Source organism: Ursus arctos, chromosome X, assembly GCF_023065955.2.
Source record: "Ursus arctos isolate Adak ecotype North America chromosome X, UrsArc2.0, whole genome shotgun sequence".
Classification (NCBI taxonomy): domain Eukaryota; kingdom Metazoa; phylum Chordata; class Mammalia; order Carnivora; family Ursidae; genus Ursus; species Ursus arctos.
In genome coordinates this window covers 54,540,300-54,559,870 of record NC_079873.1, presented here as the reverse complement: position 1 = coordinate 54,559,870, position 19,571 = coordinate 54,540,300, and positions in this window count along the sequence as shown.

Genomic DNA, 19,571 nt, shown 5'->3' with positions numbered 1-19,571 from the left:
AGCTCCCACATCCCACTGTCAAAGGTCGCTATGTGAAGTGTTAAGTCTCTTGCATCTCCAAACATGTGCACATTTCAGAATGGCAGAAGAGATTTCCACAGGCCTATGCCAGAAAGTGAGATATAGCACAGTATAGACAAGTGCTTTTAGGTTCAACCTGGCGGAATGGAGGGCTGAGAGGATGTGAGACAGGACATGAGAGGCAATGCCTAGTCTAAACACGAGATGATGGACACCTGAAAAATAGTGGTGGCAGTAGGAGTGCCAAGGAAGCAATTTTGCTTTCCTTTTTTCTTTATTTTTATGTTTGCATTTATAAAAAGACAGGCCACTTAGTGAAGTGAATAAGAACACAAACTCTGGAACCACAACACTTGGGTATGAAGGTCAACTCCACCATTTACTCATTTACTTTTTTCTTGACTTTTATCAGGTTACTAAACCTCTCTGTGCCTCAGACTCGGCACCTGTAAAATGGAGACAATAACAATAGCTGCCTTACAGAGTTGTAAGGACTATGAGTTAAACGTTAGCTATTAATACTTACAATAGAAAGACATGTTTGTTGTAAAGAATCAAAACACATAAGTATATAAAACACAAAGTGTCCTGTATCTGTTAGAATGCTTTTGTTTTCAAGCGAAAGAAAATCAAACCACCCTGCCAGTGAGGGATTGGACATGGATGGGATATTGAGATAGGAAGTCTTGGGCTTAGGCAGTTGGAAGGTGACACTAAACTTTTCTGTCAGCAATGTCAGGTCAAGGGGTTGAGGAAAACTGAGGAGTGGAATGCAAAGCAGGTAAGTTGAGTGGTGAGTGTTAGTATCTAGCTAGCCAAGGAAGAGTATTCCACCCCTTACCTCCTTTGGTCATTCCTTCTGCCTCTTTTTCTGGTCCTTCACTATCTTGCTTGTTAGCAGCAATGCCCTCCTCTTTTGTAGCAAGGAAGGAGGACATGGGACTACTGTGGGAGAATTTCTTGGCTCAGTGGACAAAAAGAACTAAAAACTTTGAATGTCTGGTCAATGTTCTGAATAAGTTCATCTGAAAAGTGTACTTTTCAAAAGTGAACAAAACCTTTGCAATTAGACTTTAATTAAAATTACACACAGAGCAAAGAGAAATGTGTCTGTTGGACTACACACTTCTTCTTCCCACCCTTCCCCAACATCTCTTTTTCAAAAAGGGAGGTTGTGAATAAAGAAAGGAGGAGGAAGGATAGGAAAGGAAAGAACACTCTGAGGAGTATAGAACAGCTTTGCTTCCCTTTCTTTAAGTAAACTGCTATATGAAAACACCATTTGGAATCATTTTAAAATAGGTTTCCTCTATAAGAAGGTTGGGAAAATAAAATGGTGTGAGTGGGCATGACAAAGTGGGGCTGAGGCCACTGATTTTCCTAGATCTTGCAGTCCCTAAGGATGCATACATAACCCACTAATATCTGAACTACTTGTGTGAGAACTTAAAATGTAGTTCATTCTTTAGTTCGCCCCTCCAAATTATTTCTTACTTCTGTTTATGTGTGAATTCCTAGAAAAGCCCACTGCTTTAATATGTGAGATGAGAAAGAAACAAGCTCAGGGAGAAACAAAACCACTTCACTCCTTCTATTCTTTGATTTCATTGGGACTTAAAATTCATTGATCTACCGATATTTCACTCTCCCACAACCCGCTGATGTCTTCTCTTCCCTACTTATTCAGCTCAAACTCCATCGATGATCACTACACTCACTTCTTCGCAAAACTCTCAACTCCTTTGGCCCTGTTTTGCTTCATCATACTTATGTGGCAAAAGTCCAGCCCCAGTTAAACCCAACACCAGAACTCCTTGGTGCCTGCCACAGTCAGCTAAGTGGGATTGGAGTAAAGCATGCAACTACGCTGACTGGTCTCACTTTAAATGACCAAAAGTCTGCATGGACTGCTTAATGCTGCCTGGTGATCACAGATATTTTGTAAGTCCATTCACTCACCCAATTGCTTAGAAGAATATTTTATTACACCTCTGTCTCCTCAACATTTTCTCTCTAGTCCTGAATTTTACATGACAACTTTGCCTTCAACTTCACTAACATAAAAGCAATAAAAAGAGAACTTCTACAGACTTTCACCACCACAACTACCCACTTAGAAACATCTGTAACCATATTCTCTGCCCTTGCTCCTGACACATGTCATTATTATATAAGGCTAACCCCCTTAACTCATGTACTAGGTCCAATCCCCTATCTTCCCACACAAAGATAACATGTCAAGGTTAAAAGGAAAAGTCTACATAAATGAAATGAGTTGATTGAAATAACAACCTAGCAGATTAAAAATAACTAGCCTCTGCTCGGTGAGCTTTACTATTTTAGAAACCAATTTCACATACATCATTGCATCTGATCCTCACAAAAATGCTGTGAGGTAAGTTTTGTTATTCTTCCCATTTTATGAGAATATGAGACTAAAACAAGGTAAGTGATTTGTTCCAAATTGCTCAGAAATTTTGTAGTGATAAAAGTGGGCTTAAAATTAAGGCCAAGAGTAATAATGAAGGTTTTTTTTTAATTTATATGAGTACTGTGTGCATATCCATGAAAAGAAGTTTAAAAACATCGAAGAGATGGATAGATTCTTAGGAAAATATAAATCAAAATTGCCCCAGGCGGATTTAGAAAACCTTATTAGAACAATACCTATGTAATAACATATTTTATTTTTAAAGAGTATTTTACTTGAGTACAGTTGACACACAATGTTGCACTAGTTTCAGTTGTACAACATAGTGATTCAACTTCTCTATACATCGTGCTATGCTCACCACAAGTGTAGCTACCATCTGTCACTATTACGTAATATGCTATTATGATATCATTGACTGTATTTCTTAAGGTATGCTATTTCATTCCTGTGATTTAATTCATTCCATAACTGGAAACCTATATCTCCCACTGTTCTTCACCCATTTTGTACATCCCACTCTCCCCCTTCCCTCTGACAACCACCAATACTCTGTATTTGCAGGTCTGATTCTGCTTTTTGTTTATTTATTCATTTGTTTTGTTTTTTAGATTCTGCATATGAATGAAATCATGTGACATTTGTCATTCCCAGTCTAACTTATTTCACATAGCATAATACCCTCTAGGTCCGTGCATGACATTGCAAATGGCAAGAACTCATCCTTTTTATGGCTGTGTAATATTCCACTACATATATATATCTCAATGGACACTTAGGTCACTTCAATATCTTGGCTATTAAATAATGCTGCAATAAGCATAGAGGTGCATATATCTTTTCAAATTAGTGTTTTCATTTTCTTTTGGTAAATACCCAGTAGTGGAATAACTGGATTGTATGGTATTTCTATGTTTAATTTATTGAGGAACTCCATAAGTCTTACCACAGTGGCTGCACTAATTTATATTCCCACCAACAGTGCATAAGGGTTGCTGTCTCTCCATATCCTTGCCAACACTTGTTTCTTGTCTTTTCAATATTAGCCATTCTGACAGGTGTGAGGTGATATCTCATTATGGTTTTAATTTGCATTTCTCTGATGATTAATGATGTAAAACATCTTTTCATAGATCGGTTGGCCAACTCTATGTCCTCTTTACAAAAATGTCTACTCAAGTGTCTGCCATTTTTAAATCATATTATTTGTGAGGTTTTTTGGTGTTGAACTGATAAATTTTTATATATTTTGGATATTAATCCTTTATTGAATACATCATTTGCAAATATTTTCTCCCATTCAGTTGGTTGCCTTTTTGTTTTGTTGGTTTCCTTTGCTGTGAAAAAGCTTTTTATTTTGATGTATTCCCAACAGTTTATTTTTGGTTTCGTTTTCCTTGCCTTAGGAGACATGCCTAGAAAAATGTTGCTACAGCTGATGTCAGAGAAATTACTGCCTGTATTCTCTTCTAGGACTTTTATGGTTTCATCTCTCACATTTAGGTCTTTAATGATTTGTAGTTGATTTGTGTGTATGATGTAAGTAAGTGGTCCAGTTTCATTCTTTGCATGTCACTGTCCAGCTTTTGCAGTGGATATTCTTGCCTCCTTTGTTGTAGATTGAAAATACAAGCATGGGTTTATTTCTGGGCTCTCTACTCTGTTCTATTGATCTATGTGTCTATTTTTGTGCCCGTACAATACTGTTTTGATTACTATAGGTTGTGGATATATCTTGAAATCTAGGATTACAACACCTCCAGTTTTGTTTCTTTTTCGAGATTGCTCTGTGGTTCCATACAAATTTTAGGATTATTTGTTTTAGTTTTGTGAAAGATATTGTTGGTATTTTGATAGGGATTGCATTAAATCTGTAGATTGCTTTGGGTAGTATGGACATTTTAACAATAGTAATTCTTCCAGTCCAGGAGCTTAGATATCTTTCCATTAGTTTGCGTCATCTTCAATTTCTTTCGTTGATGCTTTATAGTTTTCAGAGTGTAAGTCTTTCACCTCCCTGATTAGGTTTATTCCTAGCTATTTTCTTCTGTTTGGTGCAATTATAAATGGAATTGTTTTCTTAATTTCCCTTTCTGCTACTTCATTATTAGTGCATAGAAATGCTACCAATTTCTGGGTATTAATTTTGTATGCTGCAACTTTACTGAATTTATTTATTACTTCTAATAATTTTTTGTGAAATATTTAGCATTTTCTATGTATAGTATCATGTCATCTGCAAATAATGACAGTTTCCTTAGCCATATGGATGCCTCATTTCTTTTTCTTGGCTAATTACTGTGTCTGGGACTTCCAATACTATGTTGAATAAAAATGGTGAGAGTGAATATCCTTGTCTTGTTCCTGATCTTAGAGGAAAGGGTCTCAGTTTTTCACCATTGAATATGATGTTAACTTTAGGTTTTTCATATGTGGTCTTTATGATATTGAGGTATGGCCCATTTTTTTGAGAGTTTTTTTTTTTATCGTGAACAGATGATGAGTTTTGTCAAATACTTTTTCTGCATTTATTGAGATGATCATATTACTTTTATCCTTTGTTTTGTTAATTTGGTGTATCACCATGATTGATTTGCAGGTATTAAATAATCCTTCAATCCTTAGAATAAATTCCATTTGTGATGTTTTTGCTTTTGGTATCAGGGTAATGCTCACCTTGCAGAATGTATTTGGAGATTTCCTTCCCTTTCTCCATTTTGGAATAATTTGAGGAGAATAGGTATTAACTCTTCTTTAAATGTTTGGCAGAATTCATCTGTGAATCCATCTGGTCCTGGACTTTTAAGTTTTTAGTTGTGTTTTTATTACTGATTTGATTTAGTTATTACTAATTGGTCTGTTCAGATATTATATTTCTTCCTGATTCAGTTTTGGAAAATTACGTGTTTCTAGGAATTTATCCATTTATTCTAGGTTGACCAATATACTGGCATATAATTTTTTGTAGTATTCTCTTATAATTCCTTGTTTCTCTTACTTCTTCTCTTTCTTTTTTGATTTTATTAATTTGGGTCCTTTCTCTTTTTTTCTTGGTGAGTCTACCTAAAGATTTATCAATTTTATTTATCTTTTCAAAGAAGCAGCTCTTGGTTTCATTGATTTTTTTTTTGACTCTACATGATGTATTTCTGCTCTGATCTTTATTATTTCTGTCCTTTTACTCACCTTGGGCCTTTTGTGTTCTTCTTTTTCTAGTTCCTTTAGGTGGGAAATTAGATTGCTTATTCGAGATTTTTCTTGTTTCTTAAGGTAGACTTGTATGGCTATTTTTTTCCTCTTAGAACTGCTTTCATCCCATCCTAAAGATTTAGAACATTTGTGTTTTCATTTCATTTTTCTCCATGTATCTTTTAAATTTCTTCTTTATTTTCTTTTTTAAAAAAGATTTTATTTATTTATTTGACAGAGAGAGAGACAGCCAGCGAGAGAGGGAACACAAGCAGGGGGAGTGGGAAAGGAAGAAGCAGGCTCCCAGAGGAGGAGCCCGACATGGGGCTTGATCCCACAACGCTGAGATCACGCCCTGAGCCGAAGGCAGACGCTTAACGACTGAGCCAACCAGGCACCCCTCTTCTTTAATTTCTTCATTGACACATTGTTTTTTTTATTAACACATTGCTTAATGTCCACGTGTTTGTGTTTTTTCCAATTTTTTCTTGTGATTGATTTATCGTTTCATATCATTGTGATTGAAAATGATGCATGGTGTAATTTCAGTCTCCTTAAATTTACTGAAACTTGTTTTGTTGCCTACATATGATCTATTCCAGAGAATGTTCCATGTGCACTTTAAAAAATGTCTCTTCGATTGTTTTTGGATAGAATGTTCTATATAAATCTGTTATGCCCGTCTGGTGTAATGTGTCATTCAAAGACACTGTTTATTTATTGAACATCTGCCTGAATATCCATTGATGTAAGTGGAATGTAATTATTTTATTATCATTCATGTCTCTGTACGTCCATTAGAATTGCTTTATGTATTCACATGCTCCAATGTTGGCTGCATAGACATTTACTGTTGTTATATCCTCTTGTTGGATTAATCTCTCTGTCTTTATGTAATGCTCTTCTTTGTCTCTTGTTACAGTTTTTTTAATTGCTCATTTTATGTATTTTATGCACACATGTAGGTAACATGTGGTTTTGCGTGATGGGATGACAGATGATTTTTTACTCTGAATCCAACCAAATCCTATTTTAATCCCATGAATATTGTGAACTTAAACTGATGTCACTTTATCAACTTAAAATATTTGGAAAATTTAAAATATTCTTTTTGTTTACTTTTTGACTTTGTTTTCTAACAGAAAGTGACTTTATTTTTAAAAGGATTTTATTTATTATTTATTTGAGAGAGAAGAAAGGAGCACACAAGTGACAGGGTGGCATGAGGAGAGGGAGAAGCAGATTCCCTGCTGAGCTGCGAGCCTGATGTGGGGCTCCGTCCCAGAACCCCAAGATCGCATCCTGAGCCCAAGTCAGATGCTTAACAGACTGAGCCACCCAGGCACCCCTAAAACTTGTTTTTTTAGAAAGAAATTTTTTTGTTTTTATTTTGAAATAATTATGGACTTACAGAAAGTTGCAAAGTACAAAGAATCCCAGGTAACTCTGACCCCAGAGTGACATCTTATATACTTGTAGTATAATGTCAAAACCAGAACATTGGCATCAGAGAACTAGAATACCAAGAACTAGAGAACCAGACTACAGACCTTAGTAAATTTTCACCTTTTAAAAACCTACCTGTGTGTGTGTGTGTGTGTGTGTGTGTGTGTGTGTAGTTCATTAAAGTCTTTGTTTTAAAGTCTATTTTGTCTTATTTAAGTATTGGTCCCCAGTTTTTTTCAAAAAAGGAATTTTAAATAGCCAGAGAATCAATTTTCTAAATCAGAGGTTGAAAAATGTTATTTGTAAAAGGACAGATAGTAAATGTTTTTGGCTTTGAAGACCTGTTTGTTCTCTCGCATATTCTTTTTGTTTTATTTTGAATTTTTACAGCTCTTTAAAAATGTAATGTCTTAGCCTGCTTGAACTGCTACAACAAAATACCACAGACTGGGTTTCTTATAAACAATAGAAATATATTTTTTCACAGTTCTGGATGCTAGAAGTCCAAGATCAAAGCACTAGCACCAAGGACCTCTTTCTGGTTCATAGCTGGCAACTTTTCACTGTGTCCTCATATAGTGGAATAGGCGAGAGGGCTCTGTGTGTTCTCTTTTATAAAAGTGCTAATCCCATTAATGAGGGCTCTACCCTCATGACCTAATAACCTCCCCCAAAGCTCCATCGCCTTCGGGGTTAGAATTTCAACATATGAATCTGAGGGAGGAGACAAACTTATACACCATAGCACACAAAAACATTTTTGAATTAAGCGGCAGCACAAAAAATACAGGCTGCAGGCTGGATTTTGTTTGCAGGCTGTAGTTTGCCAGTTCCTGCTTTAGATTTAGTTACCTGTTTACAAGACATACAGAAGGCAGAGGAACATGTTCATAGGGGTGCAATCAGCAAAATCCAAACTGAGAGGTGCAATCAGCAAAATCCAAACTGAGGGAAACTCTAATCTATAGACAACCTGTTTGTGGTGTACCCTCAAAAGCTCAAGATCTCCTCTTCAGTCCCAACTTTGAAAATAAATTGCAAGAACAAAGTCAATTGCTGTGTGTGAATTTTACTTGGATTCTGATTCAAAAAAGCAAACAGTTAATCGCTTCTCGGCCTTTTGGCTAAGATCAAGTGCAAAAAAGCAAACAGTTAAAAAAAAAACACCATTTGAGACAATCTGGATAATTTCAATACTGATGATATTTTTGATGAGATTAAGGGATGGCTTTATTTTGTTTTGTTTATTTTTGATATAACAGCTTGTCTATATCTACCAAATTTCCTGTTGGGATTTCAATTGGAATTGCAATTAATCTATACATTAACTTGGGAAAGACTGACATTTATAACAACATTGAGGCTTCAAGCACATGAATATAGAATGTATCTTTCTATTTATTTACAACTTTGATTTCTTTCATCAATATTTTGTAATTTTCAGCAAAATGCGTACATATTTTTGTTAAATTTATATTTAAGCATTTCATTTCCAGCATTATTGTAAATGGAATTTTTAAAATATCAAATTCTACCTGTTCATTGCCAGTATGTATATTGACTTTTTATCCTGCAATCTTGCTAAACTCATTTATTAGTTTTAGAAATTTTTGTAGATTTATTGAGATTTCTCAGTGAACAATCACATCATCTGTGAATAAGGACAGTTTTATTTCTTCCTTTCCAGTCTAGATGCCTCATTTCTTTTTCTTGTCTTTTTGCACATGACAGGGCTTCAAATACGACACTGAACAGGAGTGGTGAGAGAGGACATCCTTGCTTTGCTCTTTAACTAATTAGGTATGACGTTAGAGTAGATTTTTCACTGATGCTTTTTATTAGATTACAAAAGTTCCTGTCTATTTCTGGTTTGCTGAGAGTTTTATCAGGAAAGGGTTCAATTTTGTTGAATGTTTTTTCTGCATCAATGGCAGAAAATGCATATCATATGACATGATTGTATGGTTTTTCTTATTTAGTCTGTTAAAATGTTAAAATTACATTGATTGATTTCTCAAATGTTGAACCAGTCTTGCTATCCTAAGATGAAACCTACCTAGTGGTATCGTGTTATCCATTTTATACATTGCTGGATTTTATGTTAGTGTTTTGTGAAGGTTTCGTTGAAGAAAGGATTTTGATCTGCAATTCTCTTTTAATATCTTTGCTTTGGTATTAAAGGAATGCTAGCCTCATAAAATGAGATAGGGAGTATGCAATATCCTATTTTCTGCAGGGAAGTGTTTAGAATTGGTATAATTTCTTTGTCAATATTTGGTAGAATTCATCAGTGAGACTATCTGGGCCTGAATTTTCTTTTTTGGAAGTTTTTAAAATTTTTAAAAAGATTTTTTAAAAAATATTTTTATTTATTTAATTGAGAGAGAACGAGCACAAGTGAGAGAGAGAGCAGAAGCAGGGGGACAAAGGGAGAGGGAGAAGCAGGCTTCCTGTTGAGCAGGGAGCCCAATATGGGGCTCCATCTCAGGACACCGGAATCATGACCTGAGTTGAAGGCAGACACTTACCCGATTGAGTCACCCAGGTGCCCCAAGATTTCATTTTATTTTAAATGGCTGATAGAAGTGGTTTTTTTTTTAACCATAAATTCAATTTCTTTGATAGACACAGGACTATTTAGGCTATTTCTTCTTGAGTGATTTTTGATGGTTGATCTCTTCTAAGAAATTGGTCCACTTTATCTCAGTTGTTAAATCATGGGCATAGTGTGGTTTGTAGTAATTTTTTTATTATCCTTTTAATGTCTGTGCAATCAGTAGAGATCTCTTTCATTTCTGATGTTGGTAATTTGCATCTTTTTTTTCTTATTCAGATTTGTTTGAAGTTTATCAATGGTACTGATCCTTTGAAAAAAACATCTGTTGGTTTCTTTTATTTCCACTATTATTTTTCCATTTTTGACTTCATTCATTTCTCCTCCAATCTATTTTATTTTCTTCCTTCTGATTGCTTTAGGTTCAATTTTCTTCTGCTCTTTTTTCTCCAATTGTATGATTTAGAGGCTTAAATTACCAGCTTAAGGTCTTTCTTCTTTTCTAATATAAGAATTTAATGCTATAGTTTTCTTTCTAAGCACTGTGATAGTTGGATCCTACAAAAAATATGTTTTATTTTCATTTAGTTAAAAATATTTTAAATTTCCCCGATTCTTCCTTTTGATGCACCAGATATTTACAAGTGTGTTGTTTAATTTACAAATATTGGGGAATTTCTCAAGATATTTTGTTATTTTTTTATTTATAATGATTTTTTATTATATTATGTTAGACACAATACAGTACTTCCCCGGTTTCCGATGTAAGGCTCAATGATTCATTAGTTGTGTATAACACCCAGTGCACCATGCAATATTTGCCCTCCTTACTACCCATCACCGGCCTATCCCATTCCCCCACCCCCCTCCCCTCCAAGGCCCTCAGTTTGTTTCTCATAGTCCATAGTCTCTCATGTTTCATTCCCCCTTCTGATTACCCCCCCTTTCTTTATCCCTTTCTTCCCATACCGATCATCCTAGTTCTTATGTTCCATAGATGAGAGAAACCATATGATAATTCTCTTTCTCTGCTTGACTTATTTCACTTAGCATTATCTCCTCCAGTGCTGTCCATGTTGTAGCAAATGTTGAGAACTCGTTCTTTCTGATAGCTGAGTAATATTCCATCGTATATATGGTCCACAACTTCTTAATCCAGTCATCTGTTGAAGGTCATCTCGGCTCCTTCCACAATTTAGCTATTGTGGACATTGCTGCTATGAACATTGGGGTGCATATGGCCCTTCTCTTCACTATGTCTGTAACTTTGGGGTAAATACCCAGTAGTGCAATGGCTGGGTCATAGGGTAGCTCAATTTTTAACTTTTTAAGGGACCTCCACACTGTTTTCCAGAGTGGCTGTACCAACTTGCATTCCCACCAACAATGTAGGAGGGATCCCCTTTCTCCACATCCTCTCCAACAATTGTTGTTTATTGCCTTGTCTATTTTTGCCATTCTAACTGGCATAAGGTGGTATCTCAGTGGGGTTTTGATTTGAATTTCCTTGATGGCTAATGATTTTGAACATTTTTTCCTGTGTCTGTTAGCCATTTGTATGTCTTCATTGGAAAAGTGTCTGTTCATATCTTCTGCCCATTTTTTGATTTGTTTATTTGTTTCTCGTGTATTGAGTTTGAGAAGTTCTTTGTAGATCTTGGATACCAGTCCTTTATCTGTAGTGTCATTTGCAAATATATTCTCCCATTGCGTGGGCTGCCTCTTAGTTTTTCTGACTGTTTCCTTGGCTGTGCAGAAACCTTTAATCTTGATGAAGTCCCATAAATTCATTTTATCTTTTGTTTCTCTTGCCTTTGGGGATGTATCATGAAAAAGGTTGCTTTGGCCGATGTCGTAGAGGTTGCTGCCTATGTACTCCTCTAGAATTTTGATGGATTCCTGTCTCACATCGAGGTCTTTCATCCATTTGGAGTTTATTTTTGTGTATGGTGTGAGAGAGTGGTCAAGTTTCATTCTTTTGCATGTAGCTGTCCAATTTTCCCAGCACCATTTATTGAAGAGACTGTCTTTTTCCCACCAGATGTTTTTCCCTGCTTTATCAAATATTAGTTGCCCAAAGAGCCGAGGGTCCATTTCTGGGCTCTCTATTGTGTTCCGTTGGTCTATGTGTCGGTTTTTGTGCCAGTACCATGCTGTCTTTGTGATCACAGCTTTGTAGTACAGTTCGAAATCCGGCATTGTGATGCCCCCAGCTTTGTTTTTCCTTTTCAACAGTTCCTTGGAGATTCGGGGCCTTTTCTGTTTCCATACAAATTTAAGGACTGTTTGTTCCAGTTCTTTGAAAAATGTCCTCGGTATTTTGATCGGGATAGCATTGAAAGTGTAGATTGCTCTGGGTAGCATGGACATTTTAACTATGTTAATTCTTCCGATCCATGAGCATGGAATATCTTTCCATCTTTTTATGTCTTCCTCAATGTCTTTCAAGAGTGATTTATAGTTTCTAGAATATAGGTCCTTTACGTCTCTGGTTAAGTTAATTCCAAGGTAACGTATGGTTTTTGGTGCTATTGTAAATGGGATGGATTCCCTAATTTCTCTTTCTTTGGGCTCGTTATTCGTGTACAGAAATGCAACTGATTTCTGAGCATTGATTTTGTATCCCGCCACGTTACTGAATTGCTCTATAATTTCTAATAGTTTCGGAGTGGCTTCTTTTGGGTTTTCCATATAGAGTATCATGTCATCTGCGAAGAGAGACATTTTGACTTCTTCTTTGCCGATTTGAATACCTTTTATCCCTTTTTGTTGTCTGATTGCTGTTGCAAGGACTTCTAGTACTATGTTGAATAATAGTGGCGAGAGTGGGCATCCTTGTCAAGTTCCTGATCTTAAGGGAAAGGCTTCCAGCTTTTCCCCATTGAGAATAATATTTGCAGTAGGCTTTTCATAGATGGCTTTTATGAGATTGAGAAATGTACCTTCTATTCCTACACTCTGAAGGGTTTTAATCAGGAAAGGATGTTGTATTTTGTCAAATGCTTTTTCGGCATCGATTGAGAGGATCATATGGTTCCTGAGTCTTTTCTTGTTGATATGATGTATCACGCTATTGATTTGCGAATATTGAACCACGCTTGCATCCCAGGTATGAATCCCACTTGATCGTGATGGATAATCCTTTTAATGTACTGTTGGATTCTATTAGCAAGTATCTTGTTGAGGATTTTGGCGTCCATATTCATTAGGGAAATCGGTCTGTAATTCTCCTTTTTGAGGGGGTCTTTGCCTGGTTTGGGGATCAAGGTAATATTGGCCTCATAGAATGAGTTTGGTAGCTTTCCTTCTGTTTCTATTTTTTGAAATAGCTTTAGGAGAATAGGTATTATTTCTTCTTTGAATGTTTGGTAGAATTCCCCAGGAAAACCGTCCGGGCCTGGAGTTTTGTTATTTGGAAGGTTGTTTATCACTGACTCAATTTCTTCATAATTAATTGGCCTGTTTAAGAATTCAATTTCTTCCTATTTCAATCTTGGTAGCTTATAGGTTTCCAGGAAGGATTCCATGTCTTCCAGATTACTTAGTTTATTGGCATATAGCTGTTGATAAAAATTTCTAATAATCCTTCCAATTTCAATGGTGTTCGTCATGACCTCCCCTTTTTCATTCATAATTTTAATAATCTGGGTCCTTTCTCTTTTCTTTTGAATAAGTGTTGCCAGTGGTCTGTCAATTTTATTGATTCTCTCAAAGAACCAGCTTCTAGTCCTGTTGATCTGCTCTACTGTACTTCTGGTTTCTGCTTGATTGATTTCAGCTCTAATTTTGGTCAACTGATTCCTCGTGCGTGGATTCGGCCTGTCCCTCTGTTGCTGTTCCAGCTTCTTGAAGTGAGAATATAAAAACTGCATTTTAGATTTTTCTGTTCTTTTGAGTGAGGCTTGGATGGCTATGTATTTCCCCCTTAGGACTGCCTTTGCAGTATCCCGTAGGTTTTGGACTGTTGTATTTTCATTCTCATTGGTCTCCATAAATTGTTTAATTTGATTTTTGATTTCCTGGTTTATCGAGTCATTCCTGAGCAGGATGGTTCTTAGTCTCCAAGTGTTTGAGTTTCTTCCAAATTTTTCCTTGTGGTTGAGTTCCAATTTCAGAGCATTGTGGTCTGAGAATATGCAGGGGATAATTTCAATCTTTTGCTATCGGTTGAGACCTGTTTTGTGTCCCAGAACATGGTCTATTCTTGAGAATGTTCCATAGGCATTAGAATAGAATGAGTATTCTTTGGTTCTGGGGTGTAGTATTCTATATATATCTATGAGGTCCAACTCGTCAAGTATGGCATTCAAAGCCTTTGATTCTTTGCTTAGTTTTTGCCAGAGTGTTCTCTCTATTTCTGATAGTGGAGTGTTGAGGTCCCCTACTATTAATGTATTTTTATTTATATGTCTCTTTATTCTGGTTAAGAGTTGGCTTGTGTATCTTGCTGCTCCCCTGTTGGGGGCATATATATTTACAATTGTCATATCCACTTGTTGAATACTTCCCTTAAGAATAATATAGTGCCCTTCTGCGTCTCTAACTATAGCCTGTAGTTTCAAATCCAATTTATCTGATATGAGAATTGCTACCCCAGCTTTCTTTTGAGGTCCATTTGCGTGAAAGATGGTACTCCATCCCTTACTCTCAGTCTGAATGCATCTTTGGGTTCGAAATGAGTCTCTTGTAGACAGCAAATGGATGGGTCATTTCTTTTTATCCAATCTGCAACCCTGTGGCGTGTTATTGGAGAATTTAAGCCATTAACATTGAGACTGAGTACTGAGAGATATGATTTTAATGATGCCATGTTGCCAGTAAAGTCTTTGTTTGTATTGGCTGTGACTTTCTGTTCTGTATCACTCTTGGGGCCTTTTTACTTTTGTAGAACCCCTCGTGATATCTCCTGTAGGGCTGGTTTCGTGGTTACGAAATTGGTTAGTGACTGGTGATTCTGAAATGTCTTTATTTCTCTATCAGTTCTGAATGACAGCCTTGCTGGATAAAGGACCCTTGGCTGCATGTTTTTCTCTGAAAGAGCTTTAAATATGCTCCCCCCTTACTCTCATTCCAGGTCTGTATAGACATGTCTGACATAATTCTGATGCCTTTGCCTTGGTACGTGAGAAATTTCTTTGCCCTGGCCACTTTCAGTACTGTATCCTTGGATCTAATATTTGCAAAATGCACTATGACGTGACGTGGCGTAGGTTTGTCGTGGTTGAGCTTGGGAAGGGTCCTCTCTGCCTCTTGGACATGAATGTTTTTTTCCCTCGCTAGATTAGGGAAGTTTTCAGCTACAATTTGTTCAAATATCTCTTCTAGACCTCTGTTTTTCTCCACCCCCTTGGGGATGCCGATGCTTCTAACATTGGATCGTTTCATTGAGTCAGTAATCTCCCGTAACCTATATTCGTGGGCTTGGATTTTTTTAACAGCAGCTTCTATTTTCATTTTTTCCTCTATTAACCCATCCTCCAATTCATTAACCCGTTCCTCTGCTTCTGTGACCCTGGCCGTCAGAGCCTCTAGTTTTGCCTGCATTTGGCTCATAGAATTTTTAATTTCTGTCAGATTCGCTCTCATTTCTGTCCTTAGGGATTCTATATTCTCAGTAACCTTTTTGTTAATAGTTTTTTCAATTCTACTCATCATTTTGACCATCGTGACTGTGAATTCCATTTCTGATACTTTGGTTACATCCATATCCATTATTTCTGTGGCAGAGGCCACAGACTCACTGTCCTTTCTTTGCGGGGGGGGGGGGGCTTCTCCTTCTTGTCATTCTGATGAGGAGAGGTTGCGGGGTTGTCCAGAGCCCAAATTCTTGACTGGGTCCCAGGCCGTGCCCCTTGTTTTATAGGGATCTTAGGGATGTGGGCTTCTTCTTTAAAGATTTTATTTATTTATTTATCTGAGAGAGAGAGAGACAGACAGTCAGCAAGAACGGGAACAGAAGCAGGGGAGTGGGAGAAGAAGAAGCAGGCTCCCAGCGGAGGAGCCCGATGAGGGACTCCTTTCCGAAACGCCGGGATCACGCCCTAAGCGGAAGACAGGCGCTCAATGTCTGTGCCACCCAGGCGCCCCGGGTTGTGGGCTTCTTGATTTTTCAGCCTGCCTTCTGTGTTCTGGGGGAGGGTCCTGCCGCGCCGATACTCAGGCAACCCTGTTTGGGTAGAGTCTCCGTGTCCCCTGCAAGGGGGGATGGGGATGGGCACGCTGTGAGCCGGTATTTCCAGGCTTTTGTTCTCTGGCGGCTTTCCCTGGAGGTCTGCTATGCCTCTTCTGAGAGTCAGAGCAGCAGAGGCTGAATTGTCACAGAGTAGAGGGATTGCGGCCTGTTCTCCACTGATGTTCTGGCCATTTTAACTCCGTTACTGTTGGTGCTGCTCAACCCTGCAGCGTCCAGGGATGTGCGCCCCACACCCGGTGTCCCATCTCTCACTTCCAGGGCCGGAACGTCTCTGTCCTTCGTGTTTCTAACGCCGCCAGCCCCCAGCCGCCCCGCGCGCTCCCGGATCTCCCGGTCTCAGTCTATGCCCGGTGAGCACACCCGGATTCCGGAGTTCCGTGAGAATCCTGGTGGTGCGCGCACCCGGTTCAGGGTCTCAGTCTGCTGTTTCGAGGGTGCGGACCGCGAGTCCGCCCGCTCCCCTGTGCAGGTGGCCCGCCAGCCGCCAGCCGCCCCACGCGCGCGCTCCAGGAGCTCCCAGTCTCAGTCTGGATCCCGTGAGCACACCGGGATTCCGGTGTTCCGCGAGATGCCTGGTGGCGCGTGCTCCGGCTCACAGGTCTCAGTCCGCTCTCTCGCGGGTGCCGTCCATGAGTCCGCCCGCTCCCCCGTGCAGGTGGCTGAACATGGCGGCTCCCTCCCCCTTCCGTTTATCTGCCGATATCTGTGGGCAGTTTCACGGCTCCCCTCTTCGCACCTCAATACTCAGCGCTGGAGATGTTCATTTGTAGAGATCCAGATGTATCTTCCTGCGTCTCAGGCTGATTGCGTGGTTATTTAGTCTGGTCTGGTACCTATCCAGCTCGACTCAGGGGACCGGCTAAAAAGGGGGTCCCCTACTCCTCCGCCATCTATGTTATACATTCAAGATATTTTGTTATTAATCCTTATTTAATTACATTATAGTTTGAGAATATATTTTGCATGATTTGTATCCTTTTAAAATTTAATGTTTTGTGACTTAGAATACGGTCTGTGTTGGCGATTGTTTCAAGTGTACTTGGAAAGAATGTCTATTCTGCCATTGTTGAGTGGAGTGCTCTATAACTATTAGTTAGGTCAAGTCGACTGATTGTGTTGTTCATGTAATGTATATTCTTAAACATTTTCTGCCTACTTGTTTTATTAATTACTAAGAAAAGAGTGTTGAAGTCTTCAATTATACTTGTGAATTTATCTACCACTCCTTTCAGATTTATCAGTTTTTGCCTTATATATTTTGAAGGTGCATACACATTTAGGATTTTTATGTCTTCCTGGAGAACTGACAATTTTACCATTATGTAATATCTTTCTTTATTCCTGATAGTATTCCTGGTTCTAAAGTCTAGTTTTTCTGAGGTGAGTAGAGGTACTCCAGCTTTCTTTTGGTTAGTGTTTGCAAGGTATTTTTTGCTATCCCTTTACTTTTAATATAATAGATTTTTATATTTAAAGTAAGTTTCTTTTAAATAGCATACAGCTGGATCTTACTTTTCTACCCAATCAGACAATCTTTATTTTGTAATGGATATATTTAGACCATTTCCATTAGTGGCATACTTAGTTTTATATACATCATCTTGCAATTTGTTTTTTATTTGTTCCATCCGATTTTTGTTTCTCTCATCTTCTATTTCTGATTTCTTTCTAATTAATTTACTGTTTTTATCATTCCATTTTTTATCCTTTTTTTGGATGATTAGCAATAATTCTTTGCTGTATTAGTTCAGTGGTTGCTTTAGGGTTTATATTAAATATCTTTGATATATCACAGTCAGGTGATATAGTCAAGTAATTTATACTGCTTTGTTTATAGTATGAGAATCTTATAACAGCATGTGTCAATTTCTCCCTTCCTGGCTTTTGTTCCCTTGCTTTCATATATTTTACTTTTATATATGTTATAAACTCTGTGTCATACATGGTTGTTTTTCTTTAAACAGCCAATAATCCTTTAAACATATTTAAATAATAAGAAAGGGAAGTCTTTATATTTATACATATAGGTATCTTTTCTGCCTTTCTGGTGTTCTTCATTTCTTTGTGTAGCCCAAGGTTTCCCACTGGTATCATTTGTCTACCATTTGAAGGAATTCCTTTAATATTTCTTGTAGTGAGGCCTACTAGTGATGAATTATTTCATCTATTTTATGTCTGAAATTATCTTTATTAAAACCTCAAGGGTTTTTGTAACAGCTTTATTGAGATATAATTCACATATCATGTAATTCATCCATTTGAAGTCTATAATTCAGTGACTTTTAGTATTTTCACAGAGTTATACATCCATCACTACAATCAATTTTACAAACTTTCATAACCCCAAACAGAAATCATGTATCCTGTAACTATTACCTGTCAATCTCCCATTGCCCATTCCCAGCCCTAAGCAACCACTAATCTAATTTCTCTCTACAGATTCTCTTACTCTGAACATTTCATGTAAATGGAATAACACAATATGTGGGCTTCTTTCACTTAGCACATGTTTTCAAGGTTCATCCATATTGAGGTATGTATCAGTATTTCATTCTTTTTTATGGATGAGTAATATTACATTGTATAGACAAGCCACATTTTGTTTATCCACTCATCAGTTCATAGACATTGGGATTATTTCCATTTCTTTTGGCTATTATGAATAATGCTGCTGTGTACTTTTGCATGAAAGCATTTATATGGACAGAAGTTTTATATACCTAAGAGTAGAATTGCAGGGACACATGGTAATTTTATGTTTAACATTTTAAGGAACTACCACCCTGTTCACCAATATGGCTGCACAATTTTATATTCCCACCAGCAGTTTATGAGGGTTCAAATTTTTCCACATTCTTGCAGGCGCTTGTTATTTTATATACTTTTTATATATGTATTATAGCCACCCTAGTGGATGTGAGGTGATATTTAATCATGGATTTAATTTGCATTTTCATAATGACTACTGGTGTTGATCATCTTTCATTTCCTTTTTGGCATTTTACCCATGTTCTTTGCAGTAATGTTTATTCAAACTTCTGGCCCATTTAAAAATTATTGTGTTTTTTATTGTTGAGTTATTAAGAGTAATTTACATGTTATATATACATGTTTCCTGTAAGATATATAATTTACAAATATTTTCTCCCATATTATGGTTTTCTTTTCACTTTCTTGATAGTTTTATTTGATGAACAATAGTTTTAAATTTCGATGAAGTCCAATCTTTTGTTGCTGTCCTTTTGCTGTCATAGCTAACTTAGAGTCACAATGATTTGCTTCTATATTTTCTTCTAATAATTTTACAGTTTTCAGCTCTTTTATGTCTATGATCTATTTTCAGCTAATTGTGCATGATGTAGATACTCATTTTTCCACATTTAATTCTCATTTGTTAAAAACCATTTGCTAAGTTCTGCCTTTTCCCATTGAATCACCTTGCACCTTGTAAAAATTCATTGATAAAGGATGTCTGGATCTATTTCTGTGCTGTCTGTTTCATTCCATTTATCTAGGTGTCTATTTTTTGTCATCGATACCAACTGCCTTTATTAACGTATCTTTACATTCAATCTTGAAATCAGATAAGGTAAGTCCTTCAACTTTGTCCTTTTAAAAATGTCTAGAGGTATTGTAGGTGCTTAGCATTTTCATATAAATTTTATTTCTTGTTTATCATTTTATTTATTTGTTTCATCGTGGTAAGTATGCTCTTTAATTCCCATCACCTATATCAC